This window comes from Mauremys mutica, unplaced genomic scaffold (assembly GCF_020497125.1).
Source record: "Mauremys mutica isolate MM-2020 ecotype Southern unplaced genomic scaffold, ASM2049712v1 Super-Scaffold_100297, whole genome shotgun sequence".
Lineage (NCBI taxonomy): Eukaryota > Metazoa > Chordata > Testudines > Geoemydidae > Mauremys > Mauremys mutica.
In genome coordinates, this window is record NW_025423307.1 from 520,462 (window position 1) to 539,750 (window position 19,289).

Here is a 19,289-nt window from a genome sequence, read left to right on the forward strand (position 1 = left end):
AGTCGCCCTTCAGCCTGCTGGTGGAGAACAAGGTGAAAATTAGCCAGGACGTCGCTCAGTCAATTCCCTGTGCTCCTAGCAGGTGGTATCAGAAAGCTCCAAGATCGCTCACTTCCCTTTCTCTAATCAGCTTCAGGCCACAGGGTTACAAATGCACAAACCCATTGGGATTCTCCCCTGGGCTCAGGGTGTGGGGCTGCTCTGAGGGGATGGACTTGCACACTTGGGATATTAGTGCAAAGATACAATTTCAATATCTCTTAGAGAAACATGCTCTGTGTGTTACCCTGATTGGCCACTGGGTGTCACTGCTGCGCCAAGGAAAATACCTTCTGTGCATTACTCTGACTGCCCACTGGGTGTCACTGCTGCGCCAAGGGAGACATAAGAACGGCCAGACTGGCTCAGACGCAAAGTCCATCTAGCCCAGTATCCTCCTGTCTTCTGACAGCGGCCAGTGCCAGGTGCCCCAGAGGGAATGAACAAAGCAGGGAATCATCAAGTGATCCCTCCCCTGCCGCCCATTCCCAGCTTCTGGCAAACAGAGGCTACAGGCACCATCCCTGCCATAGGCGGCAGGTTTGTATAATTTTTGGTGGGGCCCAAAATGGTGGTGCCCCCAGCTCCCGCCCTGTAAGACGATATAAAATGAAGCTACAACGCGTCAGTGCCACAAGATTACAAGGGTCAATTAAAAGTGGAAAGTCAGAAGCAGCACTTGCCTACTTCAATATACAGTATTATATTTTGTTGCACCTGTTGTGATGAAGTGGGAATGTTCTTAATATTTTCTCTGAATACTGTGTGGGTGCCTCAGTTTCCCCTGCAAGATGCCAACTGAAGGTGTTGGGGACAAAGAGATCAGGTGGTCTCCTTGTCCGGAAGAGACACAGAGGCCAGAGGAGGGAGTGTCATTTTGGAGCTGGCTGGGGAAATGGGGAGAGACCCAGAACTTGGTTCTGGGCTCCCCACCCCACAAGATGGACCTGACAGAGGGGTTCTGTATTCTGTACCAACAAGCTCTGTTTAAACTGTGTTCCCGTCATCTAATAAACCTTCTGTTTTACTGTCTGGCTGAGAGTCACATCTGACTGCAGAGTTGGGGTGCAGGGACCTCTGGCTGCCCCAGGACCTGCCTGGGCAGACTCACTGCGGAAAGCGCACAGTGTGGAAGGGCTGAATGCTCCGAGGTCAGACCCAGGAAGGTGTAAGCTTCTTGCCCTGGAGACAGTACGCTCCGAGAGAGGAGGCTCCCCCAGAGTCCTGACTGGCTTTGTATGGAGTTGTTCCAAAGCATCCCAGCAACCCCTTCCACCCCATGCACTTCCCAGAAGTCCACACAGGCACTGACACTCCCTCCTCTGGCCTTTGTCTCTTTTCCAGGCATTAGGAGGCCACCTGATCTCTTTGTTCTCCAACACCTTCAGTTGGCACCTTGCAGGAGAGTGGCCCAGGCCATCAGTTACCAGGAGTCAGGGTTGCAGCCATTCTCTGTGCAGACAGCTCACACTGTCCCTCTAGGGCTCTGCAACAATCACACCCCCTTATCCCACCATCTAGATCCTTGAGAAATGCACAGGGGAAACTGAGGCACCCACACAGTATTCAGAGAAGAACATTCCCAATTTGTAACACCTATATACGACTAGTTATATACTTTAAAGGGGTGTAAAATAGTCAAGTATCATGCTAAACAAAATGATACTCCAAACTGACCACCAAATTTAAGTTGCACGTTTTTCCCCTCAGGTGAGGGCTCTGGGGTTGGGCTGTGGATGAGGGGTTCACAGTGCAGGAGGGTGCTCAGGGCTGGGGTGCTGGGGGTGCAGGGACTGGGGTGGGGCAGGGCTGGGGATAAGGAACTTGGGATGCAGACAGGCTGCCCCAGGGATATGGCCAGAGAGGACTCCCGCCCCACCCCCGTTACCGGCAGCCACAAGCTCCAGAGGAGGGACCCCTCCTCCCCCCGCTCCTCGCAGCACACTCACTCTGCACCACAGTCACTGCACATGCTCCTAGGGACTCTCTCAGGTCCAGAAAGCCCACTCGCCTCCCCTGTGGTGGGTACCGGGTGTCACGGAGTCCCTGGGCGCTGCTCTGGAACTGCTCCCCACCAAGCCAGGCAGGACTTTGGGGAGCCTCCTCTCCCTCGGAGCAGACTGTCTGCAGGGCAAACACTCACAGAAGCCCCAGCAGCTGCTAAGGTGAGTGATGTCCGTCTCCTGGCCGGAAGTCCCCTTCGTGTCTCCTCCAGGTAGCGGGAGGGGAGGGCTGCCAAAAACGGCAGGGTCCCCTCCCCTCCTGAGGTGCTACAGCAGCTAGCACTGCTCTTATGCTGTAGCCCTTAGGCGGCGGCAGCAGCAGCAGCAAGGAAGAGAGACGCGTGCTGCGCACTCTTTACGTTCAGGCAGGGAAGCTCCGGGGTGGAGGGGGGGAAGCTCCAGCCCTGGCGGTGGCAGCGGGGGGGGGGGTGAAAGGCAGGGGCGGGGTGCTCCAAGCAGGGGAGAAACCTAGCTCCAAATATTGGTGGAGCAGAGCAGAGCCCCTGACTGTGAATATTCGTCACCTAACCATCTCTCTCTCTCTCTCTCTCCCCCACTCCTAGTTGGTGGAGGACAGGGCCCAACAGCTCAGCTTCCTCCATGCTGTCCCACGTCTGTGCTTCTTGGCACAGCAGCAGGCGCTGGACTCTCTGGAGCCCCAGGTCTCCAAAGCAGCCCTCATGGAGAGCATTGCGGTGAGTAGGACCCCGTGTCTGGCCGCTGGGTCGAGGAACCCAGAAATGGGAGGAAAAGTTGGTGGGGCCAGAGGGGGAAGCAGAGGACAGTGGTTCCTGGGGCTGAGGGCTGGGGAGCAGGAAAGGGAGAGCTTCTGACACCGATGGGGAGCTGGCAGTGGGGGAGTTGTAAGGCCGTGTCTGCATCAGTCTATGAGCATTGGTATTTTCTTGAAATTTGTCAGACCAACCTAACTAACACCTAACCCCCATTTGAACCTCTTTTCACACTCTTGCTCATTCTCAAGGTCTGTTTGCCTCCAGACAGATCCGTTGTCTTTCAGAACAACCTTGCTCTTTCTGTCTGTTTCACTCACTGAGGTGTCGGAGTAAACACTCACCTTCACTCTATTCTCAGACAAACACTAATATTAACTGTTTGCTACTGATTTGTGGAGTGGAAGATGCCATTTCTGGGGGATTGTTCCCAAGCTGCAATACTTTGTGTTCAAACATCTCCCAGCTTCCTTGGTGAAAAATAACACCAGGTTTCTTTGCAATATACAAGAAAGAAGGAGTTCTTCTTCGAGTGATTGCTCATATGCATTCCAGTTAGGTGTGCGCACGCCGTATGCACGTTGGTCGGAAGATTTTTACCCTAGCAACACTCAGTGGGTCGGCTGGGCGCCCCCTGGAGTGGCGCCGCTATAGCGCCAGATATATACCCCTGCTGACCCACCCGCCCCTCAGTTCCTTCTTACTGCCCGTGTCGGTCGTTGGAACAGTGGAGCGCGGCTTAGCTGACCTCCACTTCCCTAGCTACTCGTAGTTTCTCTCGTTGATAATGTATATACAGATCAGATTTACATAGTTGTAGTTAACTTTATTCGTTTGTAGTATAGTTAGTGTATACAGTTCATACTATATATATGAATGGGTCACAACCTTAGCTCAACCGAAGGCACTGAAACAAACTCAAATGATGCTTCAGCTTCCTCCCTCAGCATCACAAGACCAACACAAAGAAAACTCCCGAGGAACGGGGCTCTGAGCATTGCCAGGTTGTGAGTTCCATGCCCTCAGGAAGCAGCCAAAATGCTCGAACCCCCACCCGCTTCTCTTGGACCGCTGGCAACATGGTGTTTGCACAGGAGCCGCAAGCCCGTCTTTCCTGTCTTTGTCTATCCCGGCCCCTTCCCCCCAAATGCTTTCATCGGACGCTGCAGGGACCTAAGGACCTGCAGGTTCCCGCACCCACCTCCTAAAGCAAACAGTCCTTCCCTTCTCTGACATTCCTGGAGCCGCACATCCTTGGAGGAGTTTTACCCCAGGGGGTTCTGATTCCCTGCGAAAAGATGTGTCTGGCGGCCGGCGGGGAACTGTCTTCTCTGCCCCCTCTTTGGGCGCTGAGAAGCTTTTTCTGAGCAACAGCACCTCCTCCTGGTGGGAGAATCCTAAATTCCACCCTCCCACCCAGGTTTCTCTGAGCAGCTGCTAGATGAACCCCACTTCTCTGGTCTAGACACCAGCATCTAACTAGCCTTGGAACGGGCCCTGTTTGCTAGCTGGAGAGCGAAGGAACCAGGAAAGAAGGCAAATGTCAGGAAACGAATCTCAGCACGCAAAGAAACTTCCTTCGCTCTTCTTTTGCACTGTCTGTGCCTTTGTGAGCCCTTGATGCCTAGCCCGACTAGCTCAGTCGGTAGAGCATGAGACTCTTAATCTCAGGGTCGTGGGTTCGAGCCCCACGTTGGGCGTTTGATCTTGCACTCTTCGACATCACTCTCTCCCTTTGAGTCTCAGAGCATAACAGAATCCACTCTTTGTTCTCTCAACCAGCTGAGGCGGTCTCGGACCTTTAGTACATCATGAAGACAAGACACATTGACAATTCCATGGTCCTAAGAGAGTTGAGTCTCTTCTAGCCCAGGCAAGAGAGGGAAAAAATAACCTTTCAGAAGCTGATTGCCCTCCCACCCCCTGAGCAGCCATCTAGAGCTTCTCTACTTATTTCTATATCTTTGCCAGCGCTCAGTAGTTGAGATAACTGCTTCTTTCTCAAATCCTCCACCAGCCCTCTTCATTGGGATGGAGATTGCTTAAGGCTGACGATTCCACCACATCTTATTCATCCCTCGTACATTTCTGTAAGCCCATGGAGAGTAAAACAAGATAGCAATAAAACTGTTTTATTTTTAAAAAAAAGACGTGGCCTCAATGTATAACAATACTGGAAATTGTTTTAATATGTTTTCTGTGTCTTTTTCATATCAGTGCTAAAAATAGGAAGGGAACCGTAAGGAAACGAAGAACTCAGAGCTTGTGTTAACCTCCTTTGAAGACGAACGAATGGCCTCAGTTGGACAGAAAGTAGGCCTAGAAAGTTATGCCCAACCCCGCAAATGTCATCTCCCTGGTGGTCTAGTGGTTAGGATTTGGCGCTTTCACCACCACGGCCCGGGTTTGATTCCCGGTCAGGGAGTTACCTTCTTCAACAAAAGTCTACCTTTCCTTCCTCACTTTGGAGTTCAAGCAGAAGAATGCAACTTCCTGGCCTCCTTCAGAATGCTTGGAAACTCTTTGGAGGCCATGGGGAAAGCAAAGCTTCCACCTGCTACAATATGGCTATCTGCCCCTTAAAGCCCAGCCTCTGCACCCTTTTACACAAATACACTTACTTGTGCAAACAATTTAGTTCTTCCTTCTTACCGAGCCTAACCTAAATTAGAACAACATTGCACTTTGACCCAAGATCTTTTTCTTTTCTTTTCACTTTTCTTGGTGAAACCAAACCAAACCAAACAATCATTTTGGGTCCACCAAAATAGTTCACTAAATATAATATTCATCCAAAAACCTTTCACCCAGCGCTATATACAAGTCTTTGGAAGTAACACCCCGGAGAAAGATCATTAAGCTTTTCCATTCCTAAGATCTAGCCGCTGAAGGCTTCTGAGCATGGGCTATGGGCCTTTCACCTCTAGGCCAGTGGTTACCCTCTTGCTCAGGTGGCTACTGATGAAAGGCAACGTGGTTTAGTGGCAGATCCATTTCAGCCTCCCTCTTCCAATGTCTACAGGAGGGTGTTTGTTTCGCATTGCATCTAAGAATCAAATCAATTCTCTTGAAACCTCAACCTGGAATCAAGGTGATTGTAGGTCAAGGAAGGAAGGTTTTGTTCATCCTGTTCTAGTAAATGCTCAAAGTTGCGATGCTTCTTGGAGCTTCCAGACACATTGGCCAGAATTTTCAGAAGGTCTCACACCCACCGCTAGGGCCAGATTTGCAGAAGAACTAGGCTCCCAGTTAGGCACTAAAATCTTTAGCCAGATTGTCAAAAAGGCTCAACCTATTTTTCCAAAAGATGAGTTATTTTGGAAAAAAGCTTGTAAAGATTGTGGGTGCTGGTTACTTGTCTATGTGGCCCACACTGCTGGAGTTGGAGGTTCACCATTGTTTTCTCAGAATGCGGTGTCCGTAGTCTGCCTCAGTTCTGGTGTCCATCTTTTATTCTCCTAATAAATTAGCAGGGAGACTAAAACAACATCGGACTCACAGGGCTCCCGGAAACCTGCCGATTTGGCTCACGGTGAAGGTGTATACAAATCATCTGTGCTGTAGAAGGGCTCTGGGAGTTGAAAGAGTTGTGAATTTAACCCTCTAGGTTTCGGGCCTAATCTGAAACTGTTTCAAAACCAATTCCTTAAATAGACCATAGTTTGAAGCATCAGCAATAGGCATCTTACTGAATATATCCAGAGCTTTCCCAGCCAATTTGGCAACCAAAGTTGTCATCTTCCCTTTCCTGAATAAGCACTTTGTCTGTCCTCAGGGCAACACGCTTAAAAATCACTACCAGTGTCTCAAAGCAATCAGCTGTGCACATATCCTGCTCGACTACACCACTGTGATGGGTTCGGTCACAGAGATCCCCTTGGGACTGAAATTACTTCTGAGCCCGTTTTCCCTGCCAGCTTGGGACTCCAGAACCCTGCCTTGTTGAGCCAGACACCCTAGCCTGCTGCAACACAGACCCAGGCTCTGGGCCACACCCCCAAAGCTGCAGACTTTAACTCAAAACAGCTCAGCACCTGTCTCCAGCACCCAGCTCCCAGTGGGATCCAAAACCCCAAATAAATCCCTTGTACTCTCTATAAAGCTTATACAGGGTAAATTCCTAAATTCTTCACCCTCTAGATCACTGATAGAGAGAGATGCACAGCTGTTTAATTAATCACTTCCTCTGGGTTTATTAATAAACAAAAGTCATTTTTATTAAGGTTAAAAAGTAGGAGTTAAGCGATTTCAAGTAATAACAGACAGAACAAAGGAAGTCACCAAGCAAACTAAAACAAAACACGCAAGCCTAAGCCTAATACATTAAGAAACTGATTCCAGGGAATAGCTCACCCTCAGAGGTGTTCCCATCAGCTTCTTTCAAAGACTAGACTCCTGCCTAGTCTGGGCCCAATCCTTTCCCCTGCTTCGGTCTTTGTTACTTCCAGCAGACATCTTAGGTTTTCTCATGACTGGCAGGGGTTTTCTCATGACTGGCAGCCCCTTTGTCCTGCTTCACCCCCTTTTATAGCTTTGGCATAAGGCGGGAATCTTTTGTCTCTCCGGGTCCTCACCCTTCCTTCTAAACGGAAAAATACCAGATTTAAGATGGATTCCACTATCGTGGTCTCTGTAAGACCCCTACTTTCCATTCTTCCTGGGTTGGCCCACACGTACACAGGAAGGTTTGCAGGTCAATAAACCATTTACAACCAATTGTCAATGGGAGCCGTCAAGGTTTTAAACCGCCATTAGTGGCCCACGCTTTGCACAATTACAATAGGACCTCAGAGTTAGACTTCATATTTCCAGCTTCAGAGACAAGAATGAGACATGCATACAAATAGGAGGCATATATTCAGTAGGTTAGAACCTTTGTTATGATACCTTACAAGAGACCTTTTGCATCAAGCATATTCCACTTACATCATACTCACACTTATAAGCATCTTTTCATAAAACGTATGGAGTGCAACGTCACCGGGTGCCCTCCCTACCCTGCTTTCGCTGCTTCCTGATGGCACAGAATTGACAACAAAAGAGCCAGGCTAGGAGGCTTCTAAAACCGAGAGAGCTGTTCTATCGCGTCCACATCCTCTCAGGAGGTGACAAACCCCCTCTCTCCGTTTCCATCCCCCAAATCCTATCAGCTCAATGAGTTTTGTCCCTGGAAGAGCCTCGAGGGAGGCAGAAGAAGCGGAGAGGATTGCGTTGGGGGGAAAAAAAACAGAGACGAGTTGTTCCTCTTGGGATTTTGGTGTGTTTCCCTGGTGATCCTGACGGAGGAACGGGAAGCATAATTCCATTTTTTTCAATGCCTCGGTTTGGGTTCAGCTGGTGAACTCTCTGCTCTTGTTCTCACAGGGGAATGGAGACTGGACCGGTTTCCCAATTTGGACAGAAAGTGGCTTGCCAAAGCCGAGGAGAGCCTGCTTCCTGCCTGCACCGAGTTGACAAACTGGGGAAGCCAAAGCTGAGAGACCCCATAGACGAAGTCAGAGTGCTATCCGCTCACATGGAGGGGGAGCCCAAGCCCTCCCTGGGTTTCTCTGCCCAAATTATAATCAGTTGAGTGATTTTCCTGGACGAGCCTCTAGGTAGGCAGAAGAAGAAGTGAAGAGGGTTGCGATGGGGTAAATGAAAGCCGAGGACTCTTCCTCTTGAGATGTCTTTGTCTTGCTCTTGTGATTCTGATGGATGAACCTAAAGCGTCATTTGAGCGTGTTTCAGTGCTTTTCCTCGGGCTCAGGTTGTGATGCTGAGCACAGGGGTTCCTTCACTCTCTCTGCTTGGACCCTCTGTAATGGGGAACGGACCAGCTTTCGAAAGAGCCTAGTGGAGCTGAACGAAAACAGCAATAAACATCCAGGTTCACCCTAGATTAATCTTTTGTCCCCAATTTTCTTGGGGAAACAAAACAAAAACATGGTTTTCTTAAGAACTCAACACCCATTCAGGCTCCAAACTCTTTTGCAAGATTTCCAGAAGGGCTCAACACCCTGAGTGCTGAGCTAGTTTGGGAAAAAAACCCAAACAAGGCCGGTACCAATTGTGAGTGCTGGCTGCTTGACTCTGTGGCCCACCGTGCGGGAGTTTGAGGTTCTCATTAAGCTAAGTGTCTCTATTCTGCCTCTGTCCTAGTGTCCATCTAATAAGTGAGGGGGGAGATTAGAACACCTCAGAAGGCACAGGGTTGTAGGAAACCTGAAACTTTAGATGAGGGTGATGGTGTCTAAAAACCAGATGTGATGTAGGTGTTGAACGAGAGATGCTGTCTTGGTCTCCTTGAGCGGCTCATACAATATTGAAGAAAAGGAGGGTTGAGAGAGCTGCTTTTGTCCCAGCGTCAGGATGGCCGAGTGGTCTAAGGCGCCAGACTCAAGGCTCTGTCTTTCCCACAACTGGGGCTTCTGGTCTCCTGCAGGAGACGTGGGTTCAAATCCCACTCCTGACACAACCTCTTGATTTCACCTCAAGAGGTGGCCTGGTTTCAATTGCCCTTGTAACATATTGGAAGAGCCCTCCTTTAGGAGCTTTCTTAGAGTAGCGGCAAGAGAAGTTAGAGGGAATCGTAAATACCTTCCGAATCCATGCGCTCAAGGCACCTAGTTGGGTAAATTCCAGTTTATTCCCCACCAGAAAGTTGGCATTGCTTGATCTTGGGCAGGTATGGATGTCAAACATATACAGGTGGAGGAAGAAGGGAGCAGTACAGTAGACACTGATAAAGGGAAGGTAAGACTCTCAGGGTTTGGGCTTGAGCCCTAAACTGGGTGCTCTACGTACTCTGGTTTGGCTGCTTCATGAGGGCACAGAATTGACAACATAGGGAGCAGAGACAGGAGGCAGCTACACCCAAGAGCCCTGTTAGATTGTGTCAACATCCTATCAGGAGGTCTCAAAGCCTCTCTCTCCATTTGTATCTCAGAAATTCTATCCGCTCCAGGATCTTTCTCCATCAAAGAGCCGCTAGGTAGGCAGAAGAAGAGGTGGAGAGGGTTGCGATGGAGGTAACTAAAGCAGAGAAGAATTGTTCCTCTTGGGATTTTTTGTGTTTCTCTTGTGATCCTGACGGAGGAACCGGAAGCATCATTTGATTTTTTTCTGGCTACTTTCTGTCCAACAGATTAAGTTGGTCCATTGTCCATTCCCCTCAGGGGTTAAGAGCTGGAACCCCTGTGCTCAGGGTCACAACCTTAGCCCAACCGAAGGCACTGAAACAAACTCAAATGATGCTTCAGCTTCCTCCCTCAGCATCACAAGACCAACACAAAGAAAACTCCCGAGGAACGGGGCTCTGAGCATTGCCAGGTTGTGAGTTCCGTGCCCTCAGGAAACAGCCAAAATGCTCGAACCCCCACCCGCTTCTCTTGGACCGCTGGCAACATGGTGTTTGCACAGGAGCCGCAAGCCCGTCTTTCCTGTCTTTGTCTATCCCGGCCCCTTCCCCCCAAATGCTTTCATCGGACGCTGCAGGCACCTAAGGACCTGCAGGTTCCCGCACCCACCTCCTAAAGCAAACAGTCCTTCCCTTCTCTGACATTCCTGGAGCCGCACATCCTTGGAGGAGTTTTACCCCAGGGGGTTCTGATTCCCTGCGAAAAGATGTGTCTGGCGGCCGGCGGGGAACTGTCTTCTCTGCCCCCTCTGTTGTTTTTTTTTAAAAAGACGTGGCCTCAATGTATAACAATACTGGAAATTGTTTTAATATGTTTTCTGTGTCTTTTTCATATCAGTGCTAAAAATAGGAAGGGAACCGTAAGGAAACGAAGAACTCAGAGCTTGTGTTAACCTCCTTTGAAGACGAACGAATGGCCTCAGTTGGACAGAAAGTAGGCCTAGAAAGTTATGCCCAACCCCCCAAATGTCATCTCCCTGGTGGTCTAGTGGTTAGGATTTGGTGCTTTCACCACCACGGCCCGGGTTCGATTCCTGGTCAGGAAGTTACCCTCTTCAACAAAAATCTACCTTGCCTTCCTCACTTTGGAGTTCAAGTGGAAGAATGCAACTTCCTGGCCTCCTTCAGAATGCTTGGAAACTCTTTGGAGGCCATGGGGAAAGCAAAGCTTCCACCTACTACAATATGGCTATCTGCCCCTTAAAGCCCAGCCTCTGCACCCTTTTACACAAATACACTTACTTGTGCAAACAATTTAGTTCTTCCTTCTTACCGAGCCTAACCTAAATTAGAACAACATTGCACTTTGACCCAAGATCTTTTTCTTTTCTTTTCACTTTTCTTGGTGAAACCAAACCAAACCAAACAATCATTTTGGGTCCACCAAAATAGTTCACTAAATATAATATTCATCCAAAAACCTTTCACCCAGCGCTATATACAAGTCTTTGGAAGTAACACCCCGGAGAAAGATCATTAAGCTTTTCCATTCCTAAGATCTAGCCGCTGAAGGCTTCTGAGCATGGGCTATGGGCCTTTCACCTCTAGGCCAGTGGTTACCCTCTTGCTCAGGTGGCTACTGATGAAAGGCAACGTGGTTTAGTGGCAGATCTATTTCAGCCTCCCTCTTCCAATGCCTACAGGAGGGTGTTTGTTTCGCATTGCATCTAAGAATCAAATCAATTCTCTTGAAACCTCAACCTGGAATCAAGGTGATTGTAGGTCAAGGAAGGAAGGTTTTGTTCATCCTGTTCTAGTAAATGCTCAAAGTTGCGATGCTTCTTGGAGCTTCCAGACACATTGGCCAGAATTTTCAGAAGGTCTCACACCCACCGCTAGGGCCAGATTTGCAGAAGAACTAGGCTCCCAGTTAGGCACTAAAATCTTTAGCCAGATTGTCAAAAAGGCTCAACCTATTTTTCCAAAAGATGAGTTATTTTGGAAAAAAGCTTGTAAAGATTGTGGGTGCTGGTTACTTGTCTATGTGGCCCACACTGCTGGAGTTGGAGGTTCACCATTGTTTTCTCAGAATGCGGTGTCCGTAGTCTGCCTCAGTTCTGGTGTCCATCTTTTATTCTCCTAATAAATACTCTGCTTTCTCTTCAGTTCGTATAAATCTTTCGCCTTTTACTAAAGATTTCCATGGAGAGGCATATTTATGAGTTTGTACCCAATTTTTTAAGGCTTTGCTTTGGCAAGGCTGTTGCCTGCTGTGAGAAAAACAGAAGAGTGCTCCCTGAACTGGTGTCACTGGCTGAAGCTTTTCTATAGTATGAAAAAAGCTCAGAGCTCTGAAAATGATTTTTGGGTTTTTTTTTTCTTTAAGGTTCTTGTGCCAGTGAGATGGCTTCCTAGCTAGCCAGGGACTGTTTTGTGATGTGTATTCCGCTGGCTCTTTAGTTTTGTATGTTTTAGCAGGAACGGTGGAGGAGAGTATCACGGTGGAAGAGCAGCAAAGAAATGTGTTGTTGTTTGTGTTAACGTTTGGTTTGTCCTAAGAGTGTCTGGTTTGGAGTCATTGGTAACTCTTCGGTTAGTTATTCGTAACAGCTTATTATTGGGCCCCTGAGTTGAAAGGCTGCTCTTGCAGATTTTAGTTTGTCATTGTTGGAGGGTCAGTTCAAGAGCTGCTTTCTTAGTCTAGTCCGTGAGGGTTCTTCCGCCGCCCTCCTTAATATACCTTCCAGAAGGTGATTGCATGGTTTCCCTCATCTTCCCACAGAAGAGAAATTGTCCATCCCTTTCCTGTTGGGAAAACACCAGTGTTTTAACTTAGGAAACGGTAAACATTTTGCCCAGATGAGGGCTGGTTCATAGGAGCAGAAGAAGAGGAAGGTTGTGGCCCTTTGAGTCAGATTCCTAGCGTTTCAGGCCAGAAGGAACCAGCCGATCACCTCAGAGCGACTAAGGGGCACCAGTGCCCCAAATGGCGAGGAATTGCTTTGATGCAATTGACTGTCTGTTTGAGCTAGTTGTGTGGGAAGGAGCAGAAAAGAGCCTCGGGGCTGCGGAATAGCGCCTGCATAGGCTTTCTTTGCCCTGTTTTGCTGTAAGAGTTAACAGTGAGAGATTGGTAGTCCAGGTCAGTGGGTGGCTTTATGGAAATTAGGAGTATAGAGGGGAAACCAGGGAGAGGAAGGCGTCTGCAAGACTTGTCTGTCTTTGAACAGAATTGTGTGTTAAGGGTTCTTGCTTTGAAGTCTTCCACTGGAGTCATTTTGGGGAAGTGATTCTCAGGTAGAGTTCCCGAGTTGTGGTGTTTGTTGTGGTTCTGGGAGCTCGTCCTGGTGAGGTCGAAATGGGTGGGCGCAGGGGTGTGTGTGCATAGCAGAGCGTGAGTATTGCTTCTTGGCTCCTTGGAGCTCAGATCAAAGTGTCGTTTCTGTTCTTATCAGTTTAATCTCTGATACGTCCTTGATGTGAGGACTGTATATTAACCTTCTGGTTAGAAAAGCAGAAAAGAGTTGAACTGTGATACTTTCTTTAAAGCGGATGTTTTTTGAAGTAGCAGAAAAATCTGGGTGTTTTTCTTTCTTCACAGTTTCTTGGAAGTGTTTTGTGAGTCTATAGATATGAGAGGTTCTTCTTTGTCTTGCTAGAGAGTTATTTAAGAAGCTGGACTCCTTCTTTCTGCTGTGAGTCTTTTCAACAGTATGAGGGACAAATGCTTTCCAGATTCTGGGTCTGTTGGGGAGATGGTATTTTTTTTTTTGTATTTTTTGGGTGGGGTGGGGCGGTTGGTAATATTTGAGGTCACGTGTATATCCACAACTGCATGAGTTACATAGACTTCTCCCCACCCGGCCTACGTTCTATGTATCTTGGTTCGTAAGATCAAGACAAGGCACTAGGTGTCGTGCTGCACCCGGCACACAGGGGCCCCAATCCTGATTCCCCCCCCCAAGCCTACTGTAATCTAAATGCTACATAATAACCCTTAGCTTCTCATTGTTGCCATCCTCGCTATTGGAAAATCCCCCAAATCATGACAGTGGCTTACAAATCAGGAGGATTCTTTTTAAAAATAATGTAATGTGGGTTCTCTTTCTTTCCCTTCTGGTTTTCTGAACCAGGCAAGCTAGAAACTTACCTTTCTAGTGTGGCCAGAGTCCCAGAGAGCAGCAGCCCCCGGCGCCTGGGGCTGGCAGGCAGCGGGGCTCCTCACTTTAATTTCACCCACCAAGTATCAAGTGTGAACTCCTCAGGCACTAGAACAGCCTTAACATGGAGTCACAGACAGACCCCTTGGGCACCCTGACTCTATCTTGCCACCCAGGGGTAGTAGAAGCTGCTGTAACATGCAAGCTCTGTATGTCCTTTAGGGCTAACCCTAGCCAAACAGCCGGGATCCCTTGCTGATGCTTAGAAGGTGTGCCGTCTCCCTGAAATCCAAGCAGCATCGTGGGGAGGGGGGAACAACAGTTTCTTCCTGACAGGAATTTTTATTCCATTCCCCCAGAGCTCAAGCTGATGGGGGCAAGTGTTTGTGCAGGGCTCTGCCTCCTCGTAGGTGTGTGAGGAGGAGCAATCAACCAAGTCTTTTGTCCACAGATGATCCACAGTGGCTTGTCTGATGTCTCAGTCAGGGCCTTCTCTTGTTGGAAAGGAGATGATGCCTCTTCTGGTAAACTACCATTTCACATATGGTAATACTTCTCTCCTGACTGGTGGCGTGGCGGCGGCAAGGGGGTTTACAGCTTTAGTGCCAATGCTTATATATCACCTTACAACATGGGCTACGGCTATTATAGGTGAGAATAATGCATGCAGCAACTCACGAGCTTGTCATAAACTCTAAACACGTTTTTATAAAGCTAATGCCTGTTTTAACAACACTAACAAACAGGTGAGCAAGACTAGTTTCCAGCCATGCGTTTGTCACTTTTCAGTAAGGCCTAGGGACCCTGGCATGAGCTGGCACCTGGTCTGCCAGTGTCAGAAGAGGATCTGCCCTCTCTTATCCCAGGTGTCTGTACTGGGAGCAGTACTGTTCAACTTATTCATAAATGATCTGGGGAAAGGGCTAAACAGTGAGGTGGCAAAATTTGCAGATGATACAAAATTGCTCAAGAGAGTTAAGTCCTAGGCAGACTGCCAAGAGCCACAAAGAGATCTCACAAAACTGAGCGTAAAACCGATTTAACGCCACAACCGTCCACACTAGGAGGCACCTTATATCGATTTTAATGGCTCTTTAAACCGGTTTCTGTACTCCTCCCTAACGAGAGGAGTAACGCTAGTATCGGTATTACCATATCGGATTAGGGTTAGTGTGGCCGCTGATCGACGGTATTGGCCTCCGGGCGGTATCCCACAGTGCACCAGTGACCGCTCTGGACAGCATTCTGAACTCGGATGCAGTGGCCAGGTAGACAGGAAAAGCCCCGCAAACTTTTGAATATTTCCTGTTTACCCAGCGTGGAGCTCTGATCAGCACGGGTGGTGATGCAGTTAATCAGTGATCGCTGTAAGGGCAGGCAAATCTGTTCTATCAGTGCTCCGTTACAGAAGACGACATTCAAAATCATTTTTTAAATATCTCCAGACACATGCAATAGCAGGGACTCAGCGCACTGCTGCGTGACAAGCGTAACGGAAAGCCAAAGAATCAAATGGACGCTCATGGACTGGAGGACTCAAGCTATCCCACCGTTCCTGCAGTCTCTGAAAAGCATTTGCATTCTTGGCTGAGCTCCAAATGCTTCTAGGGTCAAAAACAGTGTCCGCGGTGGGTCAGGGCATAGCTCGGCAATTTACTCACCCCCCCACCCATCCCCAGAAGTGAAAGGGAAAACAATCCTCTCTTGACTCTTTTACATGTCACCCTATCTTTACTGAATGCTGCAGATAGACGCGATGGTGCAGCACTGAACACCAACATCCTTGCTCCCCCCACGCTATGGCTGACTGATGGTACAATATGACTGGTATCCGTCCTCGTCATCAGCCTATTGGCACATGGGGCAGTGCAAAAGGACTGGTAACCATGATGACCAGCATCTGTTAGGTTGATCAAGGGCGCCTGGTCCTAATTTTTCCTGGTAGATGGTGCAATATGGCTGATAACCATTGTCATCATAGAAACAGGGGGCTGAGCTCCATAGCCCCCACCCTTCATGTGTAAAGAAAAGATTCAAGTGCCCCTCAACTAGCAGAGAAATGCTGGGCTCTTCTCCTACACACTCCTTACTGTCCTGTCTGGACTATCATAGCAGCTGGAGGCTGCCTTCCACTCATATCTCACTAACAAATCACTGTGTCTTATTCCTGCGTTCTTTATTATTTCATCACACAAGTGGGGGGACAATGCTACGGTAGCCCAGGAAGGCTGAGGGAAGAACGGAATCAACAGGTGGGGTTGTTGCAGGAGCACCCCCTGTGAATAGAATACAGCTCATAATTTCTGCAGGATCTGACACAGAGCAGCTGTGCTCTTTGGTTCTATGATACAGTGGTTCTCTAGTACACTTGCCCATATTCTAGGCAGGACTGATTCTATTTTTAGATACCAAAAAGGAGGAATTGACTCAGGGAGTCATTCCCAATTTTGGCTTTTGTGCCCTTGGCTAAGAACAGTCAGGGGCACTTATGACAGCAGCAAATGGAACAGTGCAAAAGAACTGGTAGCCACAATCATCTTATTACCAATTTATGGTATGGTAGATGGTACAATATGGCTGATAACCATCTCTGCTATTATGCAAAAGCAAAAGCATGCTGCTGTGTAGCGCTGCTGAATCGCCTCTGTGAGTGGCATCTAGTACACATACGGTGACAGTCACAAAAGGCTAAACAGGCTCCATGATTGCCATGCTATGGCATCTTCCAGGGCAATCCAGGGAAAAAAGGCATGAAATGCTTGTCTGCCGTTGCTTTCCCAGCGGAAGGAGTGACTGACGACATTTACCCAGAACCACCCGCGACAATGATTTTTGCCGCATCAGGCACTGGGATCTCAACCCGGAAATTCAAAGGGGCGGGGGAGGCTGCGGGAACTATGGGATAGCTACGGAGTAGCTACCCACAGTGCAATGCTCCAGAAATCGACGTTAGCCTCGGACCGTGGACGCACACCACCGATTTAATGTGTTTAGTGTGGCCGCGCACACTCGATTTGATAAAATCTGTTTTACAAAACCAGTTTATGCAAATTTGGAATAGTCCCGTAGTGTAGACGTACCCTAAGAAAGGCCGTACCGGGTCAGACCAAAGGTCCATCTAGCCCAGTATCTGTCTGCCGACAGTGGCCAATGCCAGGTGCCCCTGAGGGAGTGAACCTAACAGACAATGATCAAGTGATCTCTCTCCTGCCATCCATCTCCATCCTCTGACGAACAGAGGCTAGGGACACCATTCTTACCCATCCTGGCTAATAGCCGTTTATGGACTTAGCCACCATGAATTTATCCAGTCCCCTTTTAAACATTGTTATAGTCCTAGCCTTCACAACCTCCTCAGGTAAGGAGTTCCACAAGTTGACTATGCGCTGCGAGAAGAAGAACTTCCTTTTATTTGTTTTAAACCTGCTGCCTATTAATTTCATTTGGTGACCCCTAGTTCTTGTATTATGGGAATAAGTAAATAACTTTTCCTTATCCACTTTCTCAACATCACTCATGATTTTATATACCTCTATCATGTCCCCCCTTAGTCTCCTCTTTTCCAAACTGAAGAGTCCTAGCCTCTTTAATCTTTCCTCATATGGGACCCTCTCTAAACCCCTAATCATTTTAGTTGCTCTTTTCTGAACCTTTTCTAGTGCTAGAATATCTTTTTTGAGGTGAGGAGACCACATCTGTACACAGTATTCGAGATGTGGGCGTACCATGGATTTATATAAGGGCAATAATATATTCTCAGTCTTATTCTCTATCCCCTTTTTAATGATTCCTAACATCCTGTTTGCTTTTTTGACCGCCTCTGCACACTGCGTGGACATCTTCAGAGAACTATCCACGATAACTCCAAGATCTTTTTCCTGACTCGTTTTAGCTAAATTAGCCCCCATCATGTTGTATGTATAGTTGGGGTTATTTTTTCCAATGTGCATTACTTTACATTTATCCACATTAAATTTCATTTGCCATTTTGTTGCCCAATCACTTAGTGTTGTGAGATCTTTTTGAAGTTCTTCACAATCTGCTTTGGTCTTAACTATCTTGAGTAGTTTAGTATCATCTGCAAACTTTGCCACCTCACTGTTTACCCCTTTCTCCAGATCATTTATGAATAAATTGAATAGGATTGGTCCTAGGACTGACCCTTGGGGAACACCACTAGTTACTCCTCTCCATTCTGAGAATTTACCATTAATTCCTACCCTTTGTTCCCTGTCCTTTAACCAGTTCTCAATCCATGAAAGGACCTTACCTTTTATCCCATGACAGCTTAATTTACATAAGAGCCTTTGGTGAGGGACCTTGTCAAAGGCTTTCTGGAAATCTAAGTACACTATGTCCACCGGATCCCCCTTGTCCACATGTTTGTTGACCCCTTCAAAGAACTCTACTAGATTAGTAAGACACGATTTCCCTTTACAGAAACCATGTTGACTATTGCTCAAGAGTTTATGTTTTTCTATGTGTCTGACAATTTTATTCTTTACTATTGTTTCAACTAATTTGCCCGGTACCGACGTTAGACTTACCGGTCTGTAATTGCCAGGATCACCCCAAGAGCCCTTCTTAAATATTGGCATTACATTAGCTAACTTCCAGTCATTGGGTACCGAAGCCGATTTAAAGGACAGGTTACAAACCTTGGTTAATAGTTCCGCAACTTCACATTTGAGTTCTTTCAGAACTCTTGGGTGAATGCCATCTGGTCCCGGTGACATGTTAATGTTGAGTTTATCAATTAATTCCAAAACCTCCTCTAGTGACACTTCAATCTGTGACAGTTCCTCAGATTTGTCACCTACAAAAGCCAGCTCAGGTTTGGGAATCTCCCTAACATCCTCAGCCGTGAAGACTGAAGCAAAGAATCCATTTAGTTTCTCCGCAATGACTTTATCATCTTTAAGCGCTCCTTTTGTATTTTCATCGTCAAGGGGCCCCACTGGTTGTTTAGCAGGCTTCCTGCTTCTGATGTACTTACAAAACATTTTGTTATTACCTTTGGAGTTTTTGGCTAGCCATTCTTCAAACTCCTCTTTGGCTTTTCTTATTACACTCTTGCACTTAAGTTGGCAGTGTTTGTGCTCCTTTCTATTTGCCTCACTGGGATTTGACTTCCACTTTTTAAAGGAAGTCTTTTTAACTCTCACTGCTTCTTTTACATGGTTGTTAAGCCACGGTGGCTCTTTTTTAGTTCTTTTACTGTTTTTCTTAATTTGGGGTATACATTGAAGTTGGGCCTCTATTATGGTGTCTTTAAAAAGGGCCCACGCAACTTGCAGGGATTTCACTTTAGTCACTGTACCTTTTAACTTTTGTCTAACTAACCCCCTCATTTTTGTATAGTTCCCCCTTTTGAAATTAAAGGCCACAGTGTTGGGCAGTTGAGATGTTCTTCCCACCACAGGGATGTTGAATGCTATTGTATTATGGTCACTATTTCCAAGCGGTCCCGCTATAGTTACCTCTTGGACCAGCTCCTGCGCTCCACTCAGGATTAAAT

The 19,289-nt window shown here is 47.6% G+C and overlaps 6 non-coding genes across 6 annotated transcripts; all 6 read left to right on the forward strand.

The window, feature by feature from the left end:
* The first annotated feature begins 4,400 nt into the window (after positions 1-4,400).
* On the forward strand, positions 4,401-4,473 carry TRNAK-CUU. The gene has a single exon. It is a non-coding gene; the product is annotated as a tRNA-Lys (tRNA).
* Positions 4,474-5,126: 653 nt separating this feature from the next.
* On the forward strand, positions 5,127-5,198 carry TRNAE-UUC. Its single transcript has one exon. It is a non-coding gene; the product is annotated as a tRNA-Glu (tRNA).
* A 3,920-nt stretch (positions 5,199-9,118) lies between these two features.
* Positions 9,119-9,227, forward strand: TRNAL-CAA. Its single transcript has 2 exons — positions 9,119-9,156; positions 9,182-9,227. It is a non-coding gene; the product is annotated as a tRNA-Leu (tRNA).
* Positions 9,228-10,645: 1,418 nt separating this feature from the next.
* TRNAE-UUC lies at positions 10,646-10,717 on the forward strand. The gene has a single exon. It is a non-coding gene; the product is annotated as a tRNA-Glu (tRNA).
* Positions 10,718-11,757: 1,040 nt separating this feature from the next.
* Positions 11,758-11,873, forward strand: LOC123360719. Its single transcript, XR_006576056.1, has one exon. It is a non-coding gene; the product is annotated as a U5 spliceosomal RNA (small nuclear RNA).
* Positions 11,874-13,011: 1,138 nt separating this feature from the next.
* LOC123360718 lies at positions 13,012-13,206 on the forward strand. The gene has a single exon (XR_006576055.1). It is a non-coding gene; the product is annotated as a U2 spliceosomal RNA (small nuclear RNA).
* Positions 13,207-19,289: the final 6,083 nt, after the last annotated feature.